Source organism: Rhinolophus ferrumequinum, chromosome 7 (assembly GCF_004115265.2).
Source record: "Rhinolophus ferrumequinum isolate MPI-CBG mRhiFer1 chromosome 7, mRhiFer1_v1.p, whole genome shotgun sequence".
NCBI classification, from domain to species: domain Eukaryota; kingdom Metazoa; phylum Chordata; class Mammalia; order Chiroptera; family Rhinolophidae; genus Rhinolophus; species Rhinolophus ferrumequinum.
In genome coordinates this window covers 98819699-98843285 of record NC_046290.1, presented here as the reverse complement: position 1 = coordinate 98843285, position 23587 = coordinate 98819699, and the positions used below count along the sequence as shown (strand labels likewise).

Sequence of the window (23587 nt, the reverse complement as noted above, 5' to 3'; positions counted from 1 at the left end):
GAAGTAAAATATGTATTTCCAACCTTCAAATTAAAATATTTTTCTCATAAATATATGTACCAGACTGGTGTATTCACATATATCCTTTTTAATGACAGGCTAAGCAAAGATATACATTTAGACCTATATTAACATTATTAAAGCAAAAGAGAATCCAACTTAATGTCAAGAGAAAACGTGACCTTCTATTTGATATAGAAAATATTGATTTTGACATATTTTATTCAAATACCAGTCTGACCATACATAGTCCAAGAACATTCAAATAATAAACCCAAATGAAACAGATGTTAAAGATTGGTCTTCAAACATTTTAGCCAATGATGCCATGATTGCCTATATGCTCATTAGCATAAAACCACACCCACAGCTCAATGGCCACCAAACCATTCGGCAGAGCATTTTCAACTGTGAGCTGTTTGAAGATACCAGTCTGAGCACTATTGACTATTTTTTCCTAGCTCTGAATAGCTGTAGCGTTCTCTGCAAGGGTTGGAGGAACCAGCTCAACCTTGGCATAGTGTCAAAATGTGGCCAATCCAGGTTTTGAGTAAGTCACCACAGCATTTACCAGCACCGGGGCCTTCTCTGCGAGGTTACAGAAAAACTGGCCGTAGTTCTAGGATGGAAAAGTCTAGATCCATACTTTCATTTGGTATCTTATTGCTTCTGCCTGAAGGGATTCCTTGAACAACATTTTTGTATTGGGATACTGCTAATAATTAATTGTTTTAGCTTTTCTATGTCTGAAGACCTCTTTCACCTTCATTTTTTGAAAGATATTTTCACTGATTACAGAATTTTATGTTTCCAGGTTTTTTTTTCCTTTTATCACTTTAAAGATATTGTTCTTTTGTTTTTTACTTTTTTTTTTTTCTGACAAGAAATCTGCTGTCATTTTTATCTTTGTTTCTGTGTATGTGACATGTCCTTTTTTCTTCTGGTTGCTGCTTTTCAGTTTTTTGTTTTTCAATTCCTGATTTTGAACAACTTGATAATGATATGCTTGTGTATAGTGTTCTTTAGGTTTCTTGTTTATCATTTTCATCACAGTTGAAAAATTTTCAGCTATTATTTCTTCAAATATTTTTTCTGCTCCATCTCCTCCAATTACATGTGTATTATTCACTTGAAATTGTCCCACAATTCACTGAGGCTCTTTTCAATTTTTAAAATAGTTTTTTCTGTGTTTAATTTTGGATAATTCCTCTTGCTAAATATTTGAGTTTTCTTTTCTTCTGTTAGGTCTAATCATCCATTAATCTTATCCATTGTATTTTTCATCTTGGACATTGTAGTTTTTATCTCTAGAATCTTCTTTTTAAACACATCCCATATCTCTACTTAACTTTTGGAATATACAGAATAAAACTATAATAACTGTTTTAATGTTCCTGTTTGATAATTCTAGTATATTTGTGAGTTCTGGGTCATTTTCAATTGATTGCCTTTTCTTTTCCTGATGGGTCCTATTTTTCAACTTCTTTGCATGCTTTGTAATCTTTGATTGGATACAAGACATTGTAAATTTTACCTTATTGGGTGTTGGATATTTTTGTATTCCTATATGCTTGACTTTTGTTCTGGAATGCAGTTAAGTAACTTGGAAACTGTTTGATCCTTTAGGGTCTTGCATTTAAGATTTGTTTGGTGGAACCAGAGCAGTGTTCAGTCTAGAGTAATGAATTCCCACTATTGAGGCAAGACCTTTCTGAACAGTTTACACAATGCCCCATGAGTTATGGATTTTTTTTTTTTCATCTAACTAGTGGAAGCAGGCATTATCCCTGTTCCAGGTGTTGCTCACCGGGTGTTGCTCACTCTAATTTTTTGGATGGTTCTTTCCTGAGCTTTAGGAAGTTTTCCTCACATGAATGTGCTGGTCAACATTTGGTTGAATTTTCCAGAGAAACTTTCTGTGAAACTCTCAAGTTCTCTTTCAGTGTCACTCCCTCCTTTCCTGTACTCTGTTCTACAAATTATGTCATCTACTGACACTGTCAAGTTGAGGAATTTTTAAGCTACACAATTAGAAAAGCAGTCACAATACACACTTCACGTAATCAGAGACCAGGATAAAATAACTGTATGACATGACAGAATCTTGACTTCAGCTCCACCGGACCAGCCAATATGTGTGTTTGGAGGAATGGGCATTAGCCCCTCTTCTGGTAGGATCAGGAGCCTGGAATTAATCTTTGCAGTTGCCAGTGGCAGGGTTTGTCACACAAGAGTTCACAGTTGAAGAAACACCCTCTTCCACTGCTGTATGATCAGGAGGCTGAGGTCCAAGCTTTTGTGGTTGAATGGGAGTGATTGCCTTAAGCACAGGGCTATAGTGAGTTTCTGTGCAGTTTTGCAAGAGGATAAATCTTTTTCTTCTTTAGAGAGTTAATTCAATTCTTATGGTTGATCTCTTAAGAACTTTTGAAAATATTTCCTTTTAATTCAAAAGAAAATCAATGCACTTCATCATTTGCACAATAGGAAGTATCCTTATAGAAAAGAACATTGGGATAAAACATATGATGTTGGAAAAAGAAAAACATGTTTTCAGTCCCATAAGCCTCATACAAGTTATGCAGAAATTAGAACTTTAAAAAATGGAATATTCAGTGTTATTTTTGATCATATTTATTGTAAAATATTTAGGTAATATGTAAAAACAGAAAGAAGACAATAAATATCATTACTTATCGTTCAATAACCCAGATATAACCATGGTTAGAGTTCTATGCTTACACAGACATAGACTTTTTAACTATTAAAAAATTGGAATGATAGTTTTTAACCTATGTTTTCCATTAAATTTATTATGGACATTTTTATGCAATCAAAAATTCTTTAAAAACCTATTTTTAGTGACTGTCATACACACACAAACACACACACACACACACACACACACACACACACACACACACAAGTTCTGACAATTAAGTTTGTGAACTCACCCCAGAAAAAGTGCTACCTACCTCATTGCTGAATATCACAATGGTCACCTTTGAAGCACTCCCTTTGGGAAGCTATGCACTGATGCCAGCACCTAGTCCACCCTTCAAAGGAATTTTGAAACTCTTTTTCTGGAATGGCCATCAGAGCTGTTGTCATATTACCTTTGATGTCCTGAATGTCATCAAAATTTCTTCCTTTCAATATTTCCTTTATCTTCGGGTAAAGAAAGAAGTCATTGGTGGCCAGATCAAGTGAGTAGGGAGGGTATTCCAATACAGTTATTTGTTTACTGGCTAAAAACTCCCTCACAGACAGTGCCCTGTGAGCTGGTACATTGTCGTAATGTAAGAGCCATGAATTATTGGCAAAAAGTTCATGTTGTTTTTGTCTAAGTTTTTCATGCAGCCTTTTTAGCACTTCCAAATAGTTAACTTGGTTAACTGTCCATCTGGTACAAATCCATAATGAATAATCCCTCTGATATCAAAAAAGGTTAGCAACATTTTTGCAATAAGTTCACAAACTTAGCTGTCAGACCTTGTGTGTGTGTGTGTGTGTGTGTGTGTGTGTGTGTGATGACAGATATAAACTAACATCTGCCTGTTGCTGGATACCTAGACTCTTTCTCATTTTTCTCCATTAAATGTAAATGCTATTTTTCATTTCCCCTTTTCTCATTCTTTCTTATATTCTCGTTTCTTCCCTTGTTTCTTTTCCTTCTTCCCATACTGCTTCCCTTCCTATTATGAGGATGTTGTCATCCAGCAACCAGGGAAGCAGGCTGACCAGAGGGAGCAAGACCATGCAGAGGCCCTGGTGGGATGTCCTCAGGGGCTGTTGAAGCAGACAAGAGAGTTGGAGTGCCAGATGGAGGAGTTAGTGGCAGTGTACCTAGCGAATTTTGCCCACATTGCTGATTAATTCCCAGATATGGACTTAATGGATCTTAGAGGCTGCATTTTTGAGGCTTTCCAGAACTGTTGTGTGACATCATACTCTCCTTATCAGTGTACGGCATCTGACTAGTATTATTTAATTACATCTGACTAGTATTATTTTATCTATCATCTATCTATCTATCTATCTATCATCTATCTATCCATCTATTATCTATCTATCTGTCTATCTATCTATCGATAGAGATAAAGATATGTAGACATAGATACATAGCTATAAAGACTGAGAGTACTCAGTCTTTAGTTGAGTTCGTTCAAAGTGTTCATGTGAGGAATTACCTTGTATTGGGAAAGTACACTCTGCAAAAATTAGCAGGAACAATTCTCAGAGTTCAGATGGAGCAGGAATAGTTTCTCTTTCCACCAGCCATGATAGCATCAGATAGAGTACTGAGAAGCATTTTAACATAGTGGTGAGGAAAACAGAATAAAGAAACAGGGATAAAGAGAAAACAAGTAGTAAATGGTAGAATTAAACTTTACCATATCATTAATCACATTAAACATAAATAATATAAGCAACTGTTTAATTAAAAAGCATATATAGACAACTTTTTAGTTAAAAGGCAGAGACAATAAGATTGGACAAAAATTATGACCTAATTATATGCTGTCTTTAAGAAACCCACTTTAAATGTAAAGACACACATAGTTTAAAAGTAAAAAGAATGAAAGAAATATACCATGACAACTATCACTTTTTTAAAACTTTAAAGTAGCAATATTGATATCAAAGTAGATTTCAGAGCAAACATTGCCAAAGATAAAAAGGGTATTTTACAATGATTAAGAGCTCAATAAATTAGGAGAACACAACAATCCTAAACATTTGTGCATCTGAAAAGAGAAATTTGAAATATATAATGCAGAAATCAATGCAGGCAGAAATGGCTATGAAAAAAATTATAGTTGAATATTTCAACAATCCTCTCAATAACTGATAAAACAAGTAGACAGAAAATCAGTAAGGATGAAGAAGTTAAACAACAGTATCAATCAACTTGACTTAATTGATATTTATAGAACATGCTATCCAACAAGAGTGTACGGGAAGAGAAACTTCTACTCACTTAGGTTCTGTGGTTAGCCTAAGAATTAAACTGACAAAACAAAGATTAACAGGAACAAAGCATACAGATTTAATATTTTTATGTGTAGATGAAAGTTTTCAGAAGGAAAATGAAGACCTGAAGAAACTGTTAGGCCCCAAAGCTTATGTATCTTTTTACACAAATAACAACAAATTGTGGGGATGTGAGAAGGGCTATGGATAATAAATTGTGGGACAGTGACCAGGATATATATGGGGGAAACTAATAAAAGATAAGGGCTATTTTAGTAAGTTTGTTTGTACAGGTACATTTTGTCATTGACGCCCAGTCTCTAATGATAAGAATATACCTCTCTTCCTGATACAAAAAGGCCACCTTTCTCACAGAAAAATTTATGACCTGCTTTTAGGTACAAAGAGGGAGGTAAGAAAGCTGTTGTCATCTGTTTTCCTTCAAGAACCTTCAATTCAAAATAATCAATATGCCAAAGTGTCATATTTGGGGATGGTGTGTTCTGAGCATCTGTTACAGCAAAATACACATTCTTTTCAGCATGGACCATATTCTGGGCCAGAAGTCTTGATAAATTTTATTTCATTTTTTTTCAGTATTATATATTTACTTATAAATTTAACGTTAAACTTTTTTTCAATTACAATTGACATACAATATGATTTTAGTTTTAGGTGTATAGTGATTAGACATTTATATAACTTATGAAGTGATCACCCTGATAAGTCTAGTACCCCTCTGACACCATACTTCTTTATATCCTTACTTATAGGACTTCCATTTAGCTAAACTTCAGGCAATTCTCAGTTATGATTTTTCTATAGTTTAGTTGTAATTTTGATGTGGTTGTGGGAGGAGTTGAGCACAATATTTACCTACTCTTCCATCTATAGTCTTGCTAAATTTTAAAAGATGCAAGTTATACAAACCATAGTCTCTGATTGCAATGGAATTAAATTAGAAATCAATTACAGAAAGGTATCTGGAAAACCCCAAATATTTTGTAACTAAATTACACACTTATTTTATTTTTCAGTTTTTCAGTTACAGGTGACATATAGTATTATATTAGTTTCAGGTACACAACATATTGATTTCATAACTGACAAAGTGATCACCCCAATAAGTCTAGTACCTATCTGACACCATGCATAGTTGTTACAATATTATTGACTATATTCCCTATGCTGTAGTTTATATCCCAGTGACTGTTTTTATAATTAGCAAGTTGTACTTCTTAATTCCTTCCCCTTTTTCACCCACTCCACCAACACCCCTCCCATCTGGCAACCCTCAATTTTGTTCTCTTTATCTATGAGTTTGTTTCTATTTTGTTTGTTCATCTACTTTGTAGTTTAGATTCCACACATAAGTGAAATCATATGGTATTTGTCTTTGTTTGTCTGACTTATTTCACTTGGCATAATACCCTCTAGGTCCATCTATGTTGTTGCAAATGGCATGGTTTCATTCTTTTTTGTGGCAGAGTAATATTCCATTATCTATCTATCTATCTATCTATCTATCTATCTATCTATCTATATCATATATATCTATCATATATATGACAGATAAATCTTCTTAATCCATTTATTTATTGATGGAGACTTAGGTTGCTTCCATATCTTGGCTATTGTAAATAACGCTGCATTGAACATAGGGGTGCATATGTCTTTTTGAATTAGCGTTTTGGATTTCTTCAGATACATACCCAAAAATGGGATTGCTAGGTAATATGGTAATTCCATTTTTTATTTTTTCAGGAATCTCCATACTGTTTTCCATAGTAGCTGCACCAAATTAAAATCCCACCAACAATGCAAGAATGTTTCATTTTTTTTCCATATCCTTGCCAATACTTGTTTGTTTTATTGATGATAGCTATCCTGACAGGTGTGAGGTGACATCTCATTGTAGTTTAAATTTGCATTTCTCTGATATTTAGTGATATTGAGCATTTTGTATATATCTATTGGCCATGTGTTTGTCATTTTTGGAGAAATGTCTATTCAGGTCCTCTGTTCATTTTTTGTCTGGATTTTGTTTCGTATAAATAACACACTTCTGAATAACCCATTGGTCAAAAAAGAAGTCGGAAGAGAAATTAGAAAGTAGTTCTTAAAATTTTTTATTTTATTTTATTATTTATTATTATTTTTATTTTATTTTATTTTTTTTTGTGGGGGGAATATTGGGGAACAGTGTGTTTCTCCCATCAGCTCCAAGTCATTGTCCTTCAATCTAGTTGTGGAGGGTGCAACTCAGCTCCAAGTCCAGTCACTGTTTTCAATCTTTAGTTGCAGGGGGTACAACCTACCATCACATGTGGGAATTGAACCGGCAACCTTGTTGTTGAGAGCTCGTGCTATAACCAACTGAGCCATCTGGCCGCCCCTCTAGAAGCTCAGCGGTAGCTCATTGTCTGCAGTCTAGTTGTGGAGGGCGCAGCTCATTGGCCCATGTGGGAATCAAACCGGCAACCCTTTCATTCAGAGCTTGCGCTCAAACCAAATGAGCCATCCAGCCACCCCGAAAGTAGGTTTGAACTGAAGTAAAATGAAAATAAGACATACCAACATTTGAAATTTAAAGCAAAGCTTAGCAGGATATTTATAGCAATAAATGTTTATATAAGAAAAGAAAAATGTTTCAAACCAGAGATCTAAACTTCCATAATAAGAAACTACAAAAAAAGATCAAAACAAATCCAAATCAAACAGAAATAATAAAAATCAGAGCAGAAATCAATGAAATTATGAGCAAACAATGGAGAAAATCAATGAAACTAAAAGTTGTTCTCTGAGAAGATCATTAAAATTAATAAGCCTCTAGCAAGACTGACAAAAATAATAAGAGAAAAGACACAAATGACCAATAGCAGGAATAGAAGACATCACTACATACTCCACACAAACTTAAAAAAGGAAATGCCACAAAAATCTTTACACCCATAAATTTGATAACCTAGATGAATAGACCAATTCCTCAAAAAAATACAAACTACTAAAAATTACTCAAGATGGAATACTCTGAATAGTTCTATAACTATTAAAGACATTAAATTTGTAGTTAAAAAACTTCCAAAAAAATAAATCCCTAGCCCTACTAATTTGCTAGGACTGCCATAACAAAATACCATAGACTGGAAGGCTTAAATAATAGAAATATATTTTCTCACAATTTTAGAGGCTAAAAGGGAAGATATCCACAAGTGGTCACTTCTGAGGGCTAGTTCCTTGGCTTGCAGATGATTGTTGTCTTCCTGTGTTTTCACATGGTCTTCTTTCTGTTTGTGTCTGTGTCCTAATCTCTTCATATAAGGATACCAGTCATATTGAATTAGGGCCCCATCAAATGCCTCATGATAACTTAATTAACTCTTTAAAGATCCTATCCCCAAATAAAGTGACATTTTGAGGTACTGTGTGTGAGATCGTCAGTGAATGAATTTTTGGGGACACAAGTCATCCCATAATACCAGTCCATATAATTTCAGTTGTGAATTTTACCAAACATTTAAAGAAGAAATAACACCAATTCTATATAATCCCAACCAAAAAATATGGAGGAAACATTTACAAACCAATTTTATAAGGCGAGCATTATCCTAGTATCAAAACCAGAGAAAGACAGTACAAAAAAGAAAAACCACAGAGCAATATTTCTCATAAACATGGATATAAATATACTAAATAAAATACTAGTAAATCAATTTCAGTCACATATAAAACGAATTAGCTTTATTCCAGAGATGCAAGGTTGATTTAGCATTCAAAAACCAATCAAGGATTCACCATTAACAGTCACAGAAGAAAAGCTACATGGTAATATCATTTGGTGTAGAAAAAGCATTAAACTAAATACAAAAGCCATTCATGAAAAACCTCAGTAAATTAGAAATAGAAGGGAAGCAACTTACTCAACATGATAAAAAGCATCTACAAAATACCTACAGAAAATAGCACAATTTACATTGAAAAATTGAATGATTGTCCCCCAATATTAAGTACTCAGCAAAAATATCTGCTCTCATTTATTAAACGTACTACTGAAAACTTTAGCCAGTGCATGAGGAAAGAAAAAGCAATAAAAAACATACGTATTTGAAAGGAAGAAATAAAACTGTTCACATAATTGTCTATGTAGAAAATCCCAGATGTCATCAAAATGGCGCAGTGAGGTAAGCCTATGGAAATCTCCCCTGGAATTTACAACAAATTGAACACCTATAACTCCACAAAGAACTCCCTGCACAGCAGACAGGCAAGACAACAAGGGTCACTAATGAATTCACCTAAAAGTGGGCAAATTGCGCGAGCAGGGGAGGAGGAAAGGGAGACGTGTGAAGACCAAGCAGCGCGGGCGCAGGACCCAGACCTAGCTCTGTGCTCAAGCTTGCTGCATCCTGGAACTATGCAGTTGCAGGAGAGGGAAGAACTCAGACTGCTAGGGCTCCGCTTATGGCCCACAGGGCTGAGGGGACAGCATATAACACGGCTGAACCCAATGCTCACGGCAGAGACCACGGAGCAAAGACTGAGGGAAATAGGGTGAAAACGGAGGTGTAAGCCCTCACTGTCGCAGAGAACAGAAGCCTTAGCACTAAGCCTAGCCACCCCCTCCCTACCCTTCCAGAGCTTGTCCCGCCCACACCTGCCCAGTGCTAAATGTGGAACAGTGGCAATGTCAGATCAAAGAACAGAATATTTTCAGTTCTGAGAACTGTGGTCCGCAGACACAGATTTGCAGCCCTACTAACTCCAGCAAAGGGGAGGGTGCTGTGGAAGAAGGACTGGCTGTGGTGGTGGTGGTTGCTGCCATTACTCTGGGCCACCTCTTACAACCCACCCCACTCCTGTCCCCACCTATCTGGGCAGATCCCTGCAATAGTAAAAAACAAAAAACAAAAAAAACAACTGCTGAAATGCTTGGGCTCTAAATCCGATGCAGGAAGAACTTTAGAACTTCAAACTCTCTCCGTATCCCAACACAGATGTGGCGCTCTATTACAAAGGCAAACTATTAACAGAGGAGAATCTCACCTTCCAGGGAATTCCACTATTTTGTGAGAAGCTGGAATAGTGCAGAGAAAACAACACTACAGTGTGAGAGAGAAAAAAATGCTGCAGTTGGAGAGAAAATAAAACATCTACCAACACGTACTAAAAAACGAAAGAAAGACCTCTTCTTATCAACCTGTAGATGTCTAGAAAGAGAAATAATCAATCATTAATTGCCATGAATAACCAAGGTAACAAGACAGCTCAGAAAGAAAATGAAAAGTCTCCAGAAAATGAACTTAAAGATATGGAAATAGGTGACTTAAATGACAGAGAATTCAAGATTACAGTTCTGAAAAAACTCAACGAGATACAAGAAAACACAGAAAGGCAGTTTAATGAACTCAGAAACACAATCAAAGAACAACATGAGCATTTTACGAAAGAGATTGAAATTTTAAAAAAGAACCAAATAGAATTTCTGGAGATTAAGAACTCAATCAAAGAAATTAAGAATGAAATAACCAGCTTAGGTAGTAGAGTTGACCAAATGGAGGAAAAATCAGTGACATCGAAGATAGAAACTTGGAAATGACACGAATGGAAGAAGAAAGAGACATGAGATTTAAAAGAAATTAAAGAACTCTACTGACTCCATTAAAGAACTTTCTGACTCCGTTAGAAAGAACAATATAAGAACAACAGGCATACCAGAAGTCGAAGAAAGAAAGAAGGGACAAGAGAGTATATTGAAACAAATAGTCGATGAAAACTTCCCAAACTTGTGGAAAGAACTGGATCCTCGAATCCAAGAAGCAAATAGAACACCTAATTACCTCAATCCCAACAGGCCTTCTCCAAGGCACATTGTATTGAAGCTGTCTAAAACCAGCGACAAAGAAAGAATCTTCAAGGCAGCCAGGGAAAAGAAGACGGTAACCTACAAAGGAAAGCCCATTAGATTATCATCAGATTTTTCAGCAGAAACTCTACAAGCCAGGAGGGAGTGGAACCAAATATTCAAAGTATTGAAAGAGAGAAATTATGAGCCAAGAATAATATACCCAGCAAAGATATCCTTTAGATATGAAAGAGGAATTAAGATCTTTACAGACATACAGAAACTGGGAGAATTCTCTAAGACACGACCTGCACTACTAGAAATAATAAAGGAGGCAATTCGACCACCATCAACAAGGACAATCTGGGGCAACCAAAATATAAAAAGGGGGAGAGTAAAGGCCTGAACCGGAACATGGGAATGGAGAAAGTAAGCACGCTGAAGAAAATGGAATACTCTAAATATCAAGCTTTCTTTTCTATAAACTTAATGGTAACCACAAAAAAATTCCAGAACTGAAATATATACTATAATAAGAGGAGAAACAAAGAGAAAAATCATAGAATACAACCACACAGAAATAATAGACAACAACAAAAAGGCAAAGAAACAATGGAGACACAGCCTTACCAGAAAACTAAAGATAGAATGATAGGAAATCCTCACATATCAATAATCACCCTAAATGTAAATGGACTGAAATCATCAATAAAAAGGAACAAAGTAGCAGATTGGATCAAAAAACTGAACCCAACCATATACTGTCTCCAAGAGACACATCTCTGCTACAAGGACAAGCATAGACTCAAAGTGAAAGGGTGGAAACTGACACTCCAAGCAAAAGGTATCCAGAGAAAATCAGGTGTAGCCATACTGATATCAGATGAAATAGACTTCAGGGTGTAAAAGGTAACAAGAGACAAAGATGGACATTTCATAATGGTAAAGGGGACTATACAATAAGAAGACATAACAGTCATCAATATTTATGCCCCCAACCAGGGAGCACCGAAATATACCAAGCAACTACTAACAGAACTAAAGGGAGAAATTGACCAAAACACAATTATACTAGGGGACATAAATACATCATTGACAGTTATGGATAGATCATCCAAACAGAAAATAAATAATGAAATAACAGCTCTAAATGACAGATTAGATGAAATGGACATAATTGACATTTATAGAACACTTCATCCTAAAACATCAGACTATTCATTTTTTTTTTTAATGTACATGGAACATTCTCAAGGATAGACCATGTATTGGGAAATAAAACTAACCTCAGCAAATTTAAAGGAGATTGAAATCATACCAAGAATATTCTCTGATCACAAGGCTTTGAAATCGGGTATCAACTGATAAAGAAAGCAGGAAACACCACAAATACATGGAGATTAAACAACATACTTTTAAAGAACAACCGGGTCAATGAAGAAAATAGAGGAGAGATCAAAAATACATAGAAACAAATGAGAATGAAAATATATCCTACCAAAATTTTGGGGATGCAGTGAAAGCAGTTTTAAGAGGGAAATTTATATCATTACAGGCCTATCTCAAGGAACAAGAAAAAACCCAAATAACCTCACACTACACCTTAAAACAACTAGAAAAAGAAGAGTAAATGAAACTCAAGGTCAACAGAAGAAAGGAAATAATAAAAATCAGAGCAGAACTAAATGAAATAGAGAACAAAAAGACAATAGAAAAAATTAATGTGACAAAGAGCTGGTTCTTTGAAAAGATTAACAAAATTGACAAACCCTTGGCTAGACTCACTAAGATGAAAAGAGAGAAGACACTAATAAACAAAATCAGAAATGAAAAAGGAGAAGGTATCACGGACACCACAGAAATACAAAGGATCATCCAAGAATAATATGAAGGACTATATGCCACCAAATTCAATAACCTAGAAAAAACGGACAATTTCTTAGAAACTTATAGCTGAACCATGGCTGAACCATGAAGAATTGGAAAATCTAAACAGACCGATCATCTGTAATGAGATTGAATCAGTCATCCAAAACCTTCCCAAAAGCAAAAGTCTGGGACCAGATGGCTTCACTAATAAATTCTACCAAACCTTCAAAGAGGATCTAATATCAATCCTGCTCAAACCCTTCCAAAAAATCGAAAGAAACAGTACTCCCTAACTCATTTTATGAGGCCAACATTACCCTGATACCAAAACCTGGTAAGGACAACACAAAAAAGAGAACTACAGACCAATATCTCTGATGAATACAGATGCAAATATCCTAAACAAAATTCTGGCAAAAAGGATGCAACAATGTATTAAAAAGATTATTCATCACAACCAAAAGGGGTTCATCCCCGGGGCAGAACGATGGTTCAATATACGCAAATCCATCACTGTGATACATCACATAAACAAAATAAAGGACAAAAATCATATGATTATATCAATTGATGCAGAAAAAGCATTTGACAAGATACAACATGCATTTATCATTAGAACACTTAATAAAATAGGTATAGAAGGAAAATACCTTAACGTAATAAAAGCCATATATGACAAACCCTCAGCTAATCTCATAATTAATGGGGAAAAACTGAAACCCTTTGCTCTACGTTCAGGAAAACGACAGACTGTCCCCTATCACCTCTGCTTTTCAACATAGTGTTGGAAGTCCTCTCCAGAGCAATCAGGCAAGGTAAAGAAATAAAAGGCATCCATATTGGGAATGAAGAAGTTAAATTATCACTCTTTGCAGATGACATGATGCCATATATAGAAAACCCTAAAGACTCCACCAAAAAGCTATTAGAAACAGTCAACGAATACAGTAATGTGGCCGGTTACAAAAGCAACGTACAAAAGTCCATTGCATTCCTAAATACTAACAATGAAATCTCAGAAAGAGAAATAAAAAAACCTATTCCTTTGCAATTGCAGTAAAAAGAATAAAATACCTAGGAATAAACTTAACCAAGGATGTGAAAGACCTATATGCTGAAAAGTATAAGACATTTTAAAAAGAAATTGAAGAAGATACAAAGAAATGGAAAGACATTCCGTTCTCTTGGATTGGAAGAATCAACATAGTTAAAATGGCCATATCATCCAAAGCAATATGCAGATTTAATGCTATCCCCATGAAAATCCCAATGGCATTTTTTAAGGAAATAGAACAAAAAATCATCAGATTTGTTTGTAACTGCAAAAGACCCTGAATAGCCCCAGAAGTCTTAAAAAATAAGAACAATAATGGAGGTATCACTCTCCCTGAGTTTAGCTAGTACTACCGGGCAACAATAATCAATACAGCATGGTATTGGCAGAAAAACAGACACGTAGACCAATGGAATAGAATTGAGAACTCAGAAATAAAACCACATAAATATGGACAATTTTTGACAAAGAAGTAAAAAACATACAATGGAGAAAAGACAGCCTCATTAATAAATAGTGCTGGCAGAATTGGAAAGCCATGTGCAAAAGAATGAAACTGGACTGCTATCTGTTACCATGTGCCAAAATTAATTCAAAATGGATGAGAGTCTTACGCATAAGACCTGAAACAATAAACTGCATAGAAGAAAACATAGGTACTAAATTTATGGACCTTGGGTTCAAAGAGCGTTTTATGAATTTGACTCCAAAGGCAAGGAAAGTACAAGCTAAAATAAATGAATGGGACTATATCAAACTTAAAAGCTTCTACACCGCAAAAAAAACTATCGACAATAGAAAGAGGCAACTAACTGAATGGGAGAAGATTTTTGCAAACAGTGCCTCCAATAAGGGGCTAATATCCAAAATATACAAGGAACTCATGAAACTCAGCACCAAAAAAACAAACAACCCAATTGAAAAATGGGCAGAGGACCTGAAGACACATTTCTCCAAAGAGGACATACAAATGGCAAATAGACATATGAAAAAATGTTCAACATGACTAATCATCAGAAAAATGCAAATAAAACCCACAATGAGTTATCACCTCACCCCAGTTATAATGGCTATCATCAACACGACAAATATTAACAAGTGTTGGAGAGGCTGAGGAGAAAAAAGGAACCGTCATACACTGTTGGTGGGAATGCAGACTGGTACAGCTGTTATCGAATGTGGTGTGGATGTTCCTCAAAAAATTATGAATAGAATTACCATATGACCCAGCAATCTCTCTCCTGGAAACATTTACCCATAAAGACACGTGTGCTCCAATGTTCATTGCAGCTTTGTTCACGGTGGCCAAGACATGGAAACAACCAAAATGTCCTTCGATAGATGAATGGATAAAGAATTTGTGGTATATATACAGAATGGAATATTATTTGGCGGTAAGAAAAGATGATACAGGAACATTTGTGACAACATGGATGGATCTTGCGAGTATAATATTAAGCGAAATAAGTCAGACAGAAAAAGCTGCGAATGATATGATTTCACTGATATGTGGTATATAAACCAAAAACAACAAAAGAACAAGACAAACAAATGAGAAACAAGAACTCATAGACACAGACAATAGTTTAGTGGTTACCAGAGGGTAAGGGGGTTGGGGGGTGGGAGATGAGGTTAAAGGGGATCAAATACATGGTGATGGAAGGAGAACTGACTCCGGGTGGTGAACACACAATGGGATTTATAGCTGATGTAATACAGAATTGTACACCTGAAATCTATGTAAATTTACTAACAATTGTCACCCCAATTAATTAAAAAAATAAAAGATTGGCAGAGTAGTTAAGTGCTGTTCTCACCTCCTCCCATGACCGCATCAAAATTATAACTAAATTACAGTACAACCATCATTGAGAAACATCTGAAGACTAGCTAAACAGAAGTTCTATGACTAGGGATATAAAGGATAAGTCACATTGAGACTGGGAAATGGGGTGAAGATATGGAAGTAGGAGGCCCCAAATCCATAGTGTGGCAGGTAAGAAATGAGATGGATATCTCAGCTGTGGAAGTACCCACTGAAGATCAAGAAGTCCGAACCCCACACTAAGCTGCCCAGCCAAGGGCTCCAGGGCTGGAAAGAGGTGTCCACATAACATCTGGCAGTGAAAACCAGTGCAAATTGCAGCCAAGTGAGACAGAGAACTGCTAAAGACCTAGGCCCTGCAGGTCTGAAAGGGCCCACACCCAGGCTTCCTTGCTCATAACTCACTCGTTCTGAGTTCTAGCACTGGGGAATCAGTTTGAAAAGCACCAGGGACATTCAGGGGGGAGATGAATTGACTAGCTTCAGGGCTAGAGCTGGAGGAGTAGGGGTTGGGGCAGCTCACTATGGGAACTGAAGCGCTAGTAGTTGCGATTATTCCTTTGTTGAGCCCTCCGCTAACCCAGCCTGCAGATGCAGGTGGCCGCCAATTCTGAGACCTCTGTTAACTTGGCTGACAATGTTTACCCCACCCTGGTGATTTCTTGAGACCCCACCCCACCCAGTTGCATGGCCAACTTGAAATACTTCCACCAAATTTTCCACAGGAAATAGCCTGTTTCAGTTCATGCTGAAGACTTCCTTAAAATTTCTCAAAGCTCCACACACCAGAAACAAGCAGCAGCTGTCCTTGGCATACTTTGTACCTCTTGCTAAGCAGCTCCAGCCCGGCACATGTGGCAGCCTGCCTTGCTTCATAGCCTAAGCTCTCCTAGGTGCCTCCAAGCCCATCACAGGTGGCAACAAACAGCAGATCACTATGTAGCTTATATGTAGCTTATATGACCAGGTGGCTCTGGTCAGGGCACAGGCAACAGCGGAACTTGGCCTGCCCCAGACTCCCTCCCAAGAAATACCAGAACCAACAAAAGCAGTGGTGGAATTCAGGCCACAGCTCTACCTAATCAGACCTACCAATGATACACACAAAAGATGGATTCAGCAGGCATTAAAACCACACTAAAATGAATCCCATGGGGATGAGCCCCCACACAACAGTTTGTCCTCTATCGTCATGGACATTGCTCACGGCCAATCAGCCTGAGATTCAATCTCACCGACTAATGTGCCAAGAGCAATCAAGGCTCAACTACAACAGGAGGGCACACACAACCCATACAAGAGACAACTTTGGAACACCCGGCACAGGTGATGAGGGAGATGCTGCCCCCAGAGGATACCTACTATATAATGCCACTCTGCAAAGACTGAGAGATGTAAAAGATTTACCTAATACATAGAAACAAATAGGCAGAATCAGCCAAAATGAGGAGACAATGAAACGTGTCCCAAATGAACAATCAGGACAAAACTCCAGAATAAAAACTAAACAAAATGAAGACAAGCAATCTATCAGATGAAGAGTTCAAAACACTGGTTATAAGGATGCTCAATGAACTTTTGGGCAGAGTAGATAAACTCAATGAGAACTTCAACAAAGAGACAAGAAATATAAAAATCTAGATAGAAAACATAAAAAGTACCAGTCAGAAATGAGGGATATACAAATGATCATACAAGAATACTATGACTATATGCCACCACCACATTCCATAACCTAGAAGGAATGGACAAGTTCTTAGAATTATATAACCTTCCTAGACTGAATCATGAAGAACTGGAAAATCTAAATAGACTGAACAACAGTAAGAAAATTGAAAAAAAAGAAAAATCGTCGAAAACTTCCCCAAAAGCAAAAATCCAGCACCAGATGGCTTCACTAGTGAATTCTACAAAACATTCAAAGATGATTTAATACCTATCCTCCACAAACTCTTCCAAAAAAAATTGAAGAAGAGGCAATACTTACTAACTCATTTTAAGAGGCCAACATTACTTTGATGCCAAAATTGGTAAGGATAATGCAAAAAAAAAAAAAAAAAAAAAAAAACCCAAACAAACAAGAAACAAAACAAAACAAAAACTACAGGCAAATATCTCTGATGAATACAGATGCAACAATCTTTTTTTATTTTATTTTTATTTTATTATTATTATTTTTTAATTTATTGGGGTGACAATTGTTAGTAAAATTACATAGATTTCAGGTGTACAATTCTGTATCACATCATCTATAAATTACATTGTGTGTTCACCACCCAGAGTCAGTTCTCCTTCCATCACCATATATTTGATCCCCCTTACCCTCATCTCCCACCCCCCCACCCTCCTTACCCTCTGGTAACCACTAAATTACGTTCCCCAGATTAATTTTCAAAACCCCATGGCCATCTTGTGGTTACTGATTGTTTTCTAATCCCCTCACCTTCCCCCTTACCCCCACCCCCCAGCCCATCTAGCAACCCTCAGTTTTTCCTCTTTGTCTCCAAAAATGTTTTTGATTAGTTCATTCACTTATTCTTTTCTTTAGATTCTGCATTTAAGTGAGATCATATGGTACTTATCTTTCTCTGTCTGACTTATTTCACTTAACATAATGTTCTCTAGGTCCATCCATGTTGTTGCAAATGGTAAGATTTCTTTCTTCTTTATGGCTGCGTAATACTCCATTGTATAAATGTACCACATTTTCTTAATCCAGTCATCTACCGATGGGCATTTTGGTTGTTTCCATGTCTTGGCTATTGTGTATAGTCTTTATTGTGTATAGCTGCAATAAACATAGGAGTGCATAAAGATTTTTGAATTGGAGTTTTGGATTTCTCCGGATAGATACCTAGGAGTGGAATTACTGGATCATAGGGTAGTTCCATTTTCAGATTTTTGAGATACCTCCATACTGTTTTCCATAGTGGCTGCACCAATCTGCAATCCCACCAACAGTGCACAAGCGTTCCCTTTTCTCCACATCTGCGCCAGCACTTGTTGTTTGTTGATTTATTGATGATAGCCATTTTGACTGGGGTGAGGTGGTATCTCATTGTGGTTTGTATTTGCATTTCTCTGATGGTTAGTGAGGTTCAGCATTTCTTCATATGTGTGTTTGCCATCTGTATGTCCTTTTTAGAAAAATGTCTCTTCAAGTTCTCTGCCCATTTTTTAATTGGGTCATTGTTTTTTTGGAGTTGAGTTGAGTGAGTTATTTATAGATTTGTGATATTAACCCCTTATCAGATATATCATTGGCAAATATCTTTTCCCATTCAGTAGGATCCCTTTTTGATTTATTGATGGTTTCCTTTGCTGTGAAAAAACTTTTTAGTTTGATGTAATCCCACATTTTTGTTTTTTCTCTTACTTCCCTCGCGCGAGGGGATATATCAGTAAAAATCTTACTCTGGGTAATGTCTGAAGTTTCTTGCTATATTTTCTTCTAGGTATTTTACGGTTTCAGATCTTACGTTTAAGTCTTTAAGCCATTTTGAATGTATTTTTGTATATGGTGTAAGGAGGTGGTCCAGCTTCATTTTTTTGCATGTGTCTGTCCAGGTTTCCCAGCACCATTTATTGAATAGACTGTCTTTACCCCATCGTACGTTCATGCTTCCATTGTCGTAGATTAAATGGCCATATAGGCATGGATTTATTTCTGGACTCTCTATTCTGTTCCATTGATCTATGTGGCTGTTTTTATGCCAGTAACATGCTGTTTTGATTGCTGTAGCCTTGTAGTATAATTTGAAGTCAGGTATTGTTATACCTCCCACTTTGTTCTTATTTCTCAAGATTGCTGAGGCTATACGGGGTCTTTTATGGTCCCATATAAATTTTAGGATTATATGTTCTATTTCTGTGAAAAACGTCGTTGGTAGTTTGATAGGAATTGCGTTGAATATGTATATTGCTTTAGGCATTATGGACATTTTAACTATATTAATTCTTCCTATCCATGAACATGATATGTGTTTCCATCTATTTATATTTTGTTTCATTCCTTTCTTCAGTGTCTTATAATTTTCTGAGTACAGATCTTTTACTTCTTTGGTTAAATTTATTCCCAGGTATTTTATAGTCTTTGGAGCAATTGTAAATTGGATTGTTTTTTTAATTTCTCCTTCTGATGTTTTATTATTGGTATATACAAATGCAACTGATTTCTGAATATTAATTTTGTATCCTGCTACTTTACTAAATTCATCTATCAGCTCTAATAGCTTCTTGGTGGAGTCTTTAGGGTTCTCTCTATATAGTATCATATCATCTGCATATAATGATAATTTTACTTCCTCCTTACCGATTTGGATGCCTTTTATTTCTTTTTCTTGTCTGATTGCTGTGGCTAGAACTTCCAGCACTGTGGTGAATAGAAGCGGAGATAGTGGGCAACCTTGCCTTGTTCCTGATCTTAGGGGGAATGGTTTTAGCTTTTCCCCATTGAGTATGATGTTAGCTGTGGGTTTGTCATATATGGCCTTTATTATGTTGAGATATGATCCCTCTATTCCCACTTTCTTAAGGGTTTTTATCATAAATGGCCGTTGGATTTTATCAAATGCTTTTTCTGCATCTATTGATATGATCATGTGATTTTTATTTTTATTTTGTTAATGTGGTGTATCACATTAATTGATTTGCTGATGTTGAACCACCCTTGCATACCAGGGATCAATCCCACTTGATCATGGTGTATGATCTTTTTAATGTATTGCTGAATTCTGTTCGCTAATATTTTGTTGAGGATTTTTGCATCTATGTTCATTAGAGATATCGGCCTGTAGTTTTCTTTTTTTGTGGTGTCTTTGTCTGATTTTGGGATCAGGGTGATAGTGGCTTCGTAAAAAGTGTTTGGGAGTCTTCCCTCCTTCTGGATTTTTTGGAAGAGCTTGAGGAGAATAGGTGATAATTCTTTTTTGAACGCTTTGTAAAATTCACCTGTAAAGCCATCTGGTCCAGGGCTTTTGTTTGTTGGGAGATTGTTGATTACTGATTCAATTTCCCTGGTGGTAATCAGACTATTCAGGTTTTTGCACAATTTTCTAGAGGCGTACAACCTTCCAAGGCTAACTCAAGAAGAACTGTTTCTTCTTGAGTTAGCCTTGGAAGGTTGTACGCCTCTAGAAAATTGTGCATTTCTTCCAGATTGTCAAATTTGTTGGCATGTAGTTCCTCATAGTAGTTTCTTAAAATTTTTTGTATTTCTGCGGTGTCTGTTGTCACTTCTCCTCTTTCATTTCTGATTTTATTAATGTGGGTCCTCTCTCTCTTTTTTTAGTGAGTCTGGCTAAAGGTTTGTCGATTTTGTTTATCTTCTCTAAGAACCAACTCTTGGATTCATCGATCTTTTGTATTGTTTTTCTGGTTTCTATTTCATTTATTTCTGCTCTGATCTTTATTATCTCCTTCCTTGTGCTCCCTTTGGGCTTATTTTGATGTTCTTTTTCCAGATCCCTTAAGTGTGAAGATAAACTGTTGATTAGTGATGTTTCTTGTTTCTTTAGGTAGGCCTGCAATGCTATGAATTTCTCTCTTAGGACTGCTTTCGCGGCATCCCGTAGATTTTGGGTCATCGTGTTTTCATTTTCGTTTGTCTCGAGATATCTTTTGATTTCTTCCTTGATCTCCTGCTTGACCCATTCATTATTTAGTAATAAGTTATTCAGCCTCCATGAATTGGTGTGTCTTCCAGTTTTTTTCTTGTAATTCATTTCTAATTTCATAGCATTGTGATCACAGAAGACAATTGGTATGATTTCAATTTTCTTAAATTTATCAAGACTTGTTTTGTGGCCTAACATATGGTCTATCTTGGAAAACGTTCCACGTGCGCTTGAGAAAAACGTGTATTTTGCAGCATTGGGGTGAAATGTTCTGAAAATATCGATTAAATCCAAGTGGTCCAATGTATTATTTAAGGCTATTGTTTCCATATTGATTTTCTGTCTGGAAGACCTGTCCTTTGTTGTCAGATGTGTGTTGAAGTCCCCTACTATGATAGTGTTACTCTTGATCTCTGTCTTTATGTCAGTCAGTACCTGTTTTATATATTTAGGTGCTCCTATGTTGTGTGCATAGATGTTTACTAGGGTTATGTCTTCTTGTTGTTTCGATCCCTTTATTATTATATAGTGCCCATCTTTATCTTTTAATATGTTCCTCATTTTAAAGTCTATTTTGTCAGATATAAGTATTGCAACTTCAGCTTTTCTCGTTTCCATTTGCATGAAATATCTTACTCCAACCCTTCACTTTCAGCCTGTGTGTGTCTTTTGTTCTGAGGTGAGTCTCTTGTATACAGCATATACAAGAGTCTTGCTTTCTTATCCAGTCAGCCACCCTATGTCCCTTGATTGGAGCATTTAATCCATTTACATTTAAAGTGATTATTGATAGGTACATAGTTATTGCCATTTTTAAATTTGTAGTTAGGTTGTTTTGATCTTTCTTCTATTTACAGAAGTCCTTTTAGTATTTCTTGCAATGCTGGCTTGGTGGTAAGAAATTCCTTTAGCTTATTCTTTTCTGGGAAGCTCTTTATCTCTCCATCAACTTTAAATGATAGCCTTGCTGGATAAAGCAATCTAGGTTGTAGGCCTTTGTTTTCCATCACTTTGAGTATCTCCTGCCACTCCCTCCTGGCCTTCAATGTTTCTGTAGAAAAGTCATTTGGTAGTCTTATGGGAGTTCCCTTGTATGTAACCCTGTGTCTTTCTCTTGCTGCTTTTAGGATTCTCTCTTTGTCTTTAAGCTTTGCCATTTTAACTATAATGTGTCTTGGTGCGGACTTGTTTGGGTTTATCCTGGTTGGAACTCTCTGCACTTCCTGGGCTTGTATGTTGGTTTCCTTCATCAGGTTGGGGAAGTTTTCAGACATTATTACTTCAAATATGTTCTCAATCCCTTGCTTCCTCTCTTCACCTTTTGGTATTCCTATGATGCACATGTTGTTGCGCTTGATGCTATGCCAGAGGTCTCTTAAGCCATCCTCATTGTTTTTTATTCTTTTTTTTCTTTCTGATGTTCCATTTGGGTGATCTCTGCTACCTTGTCTTCTAAGTCGCTGATTCGATCCTCTGCTTCATCTAACCTGCTGGTAATTCCTTCAAGTGAGTTCTTAATTTCGGTAATTGTGTTCTTTAGTTCTAACTGGTTGTTCGTTATGATTTCTACATCATTCTTTAGGTCTTCTCTAAGCCTCTTAAACATTCTTATCACCAGTGTTCTGAACTCTGTCTCTGAAAGGTTGTTTACGTCTGCTTCATTTGGTTCCAGTTGTGGAGGTTTCTTCTGTTCTTTTATTTGGGACGTGTATCTTTGTTTCCCCATTCTGGCTGACTCTCTGTGTTTGCTCTGATGTATTAGGTAGATCCCCTAGAGTTCTTAGTTCTTGCTAGGTTATCTTATGTAGTATGTGTCCTTTATATTTGACTTGCACTACATCGTTCTTCTCCTCTGCGTGTGCTCCAAAGGTGACTCTTGTGTTGTGTATATTGTCCTGTTCAAGAAGATCTTTAATTGCTTTTTGCTTGTGAGTAGGTGGGGTTAACTCCTAGGCTGACTGGTTGTGAGACTTGGCTCTGCCCACCGCAGGGCGTTCTGCTGCGTGAGGGTTGACCACTTAAATGTGGTTTGGCCTCTATGGGCTCTAGTGCCTGCAGAGAATTCCCTCTGGGTGTGTGACTTGTAGGTCAAACCCGGTAGTACTCTGGTTTGGTCTGGAGTTGGCCTCTGGATATGTTGAATCTTGTGCCTCTTAAGCTGGGCCCTGGTAGGGCAGTTTCAGAACAAAGCAAATCACCAAGCACAACAACAACAACAACAAAGAAAAAAATCAAATACATTCACATGTAAAAACACCCGATAACCCCCACTCGACACAGGAAAAGATATCAAAGATATAAAGACAAAGCAAAACAAAACAAAACAAAGCAAAACAAAAAGCAGTGACAGTCTTGGCTTAAGCCCACCAAGTAATGTCCAGGTTGTCCTCTGCTGTACCAAAGAGCCC

The 23587-nt window shown here is 36.5% G+C and overlaps 1 pseudogene; it reads right to left on the bottom strand.

Moving 5' to 3' along the window:
- Window positions 1–313: 313 nt before the first annotated feature.
- The window catches only part of LOC117024655 (ATP synthase subunit g, mitochondrial-like), a 70228-nt pseudogene continuing 46954 nt past the window's right edge, over window positions 314–23587 (bottom strand).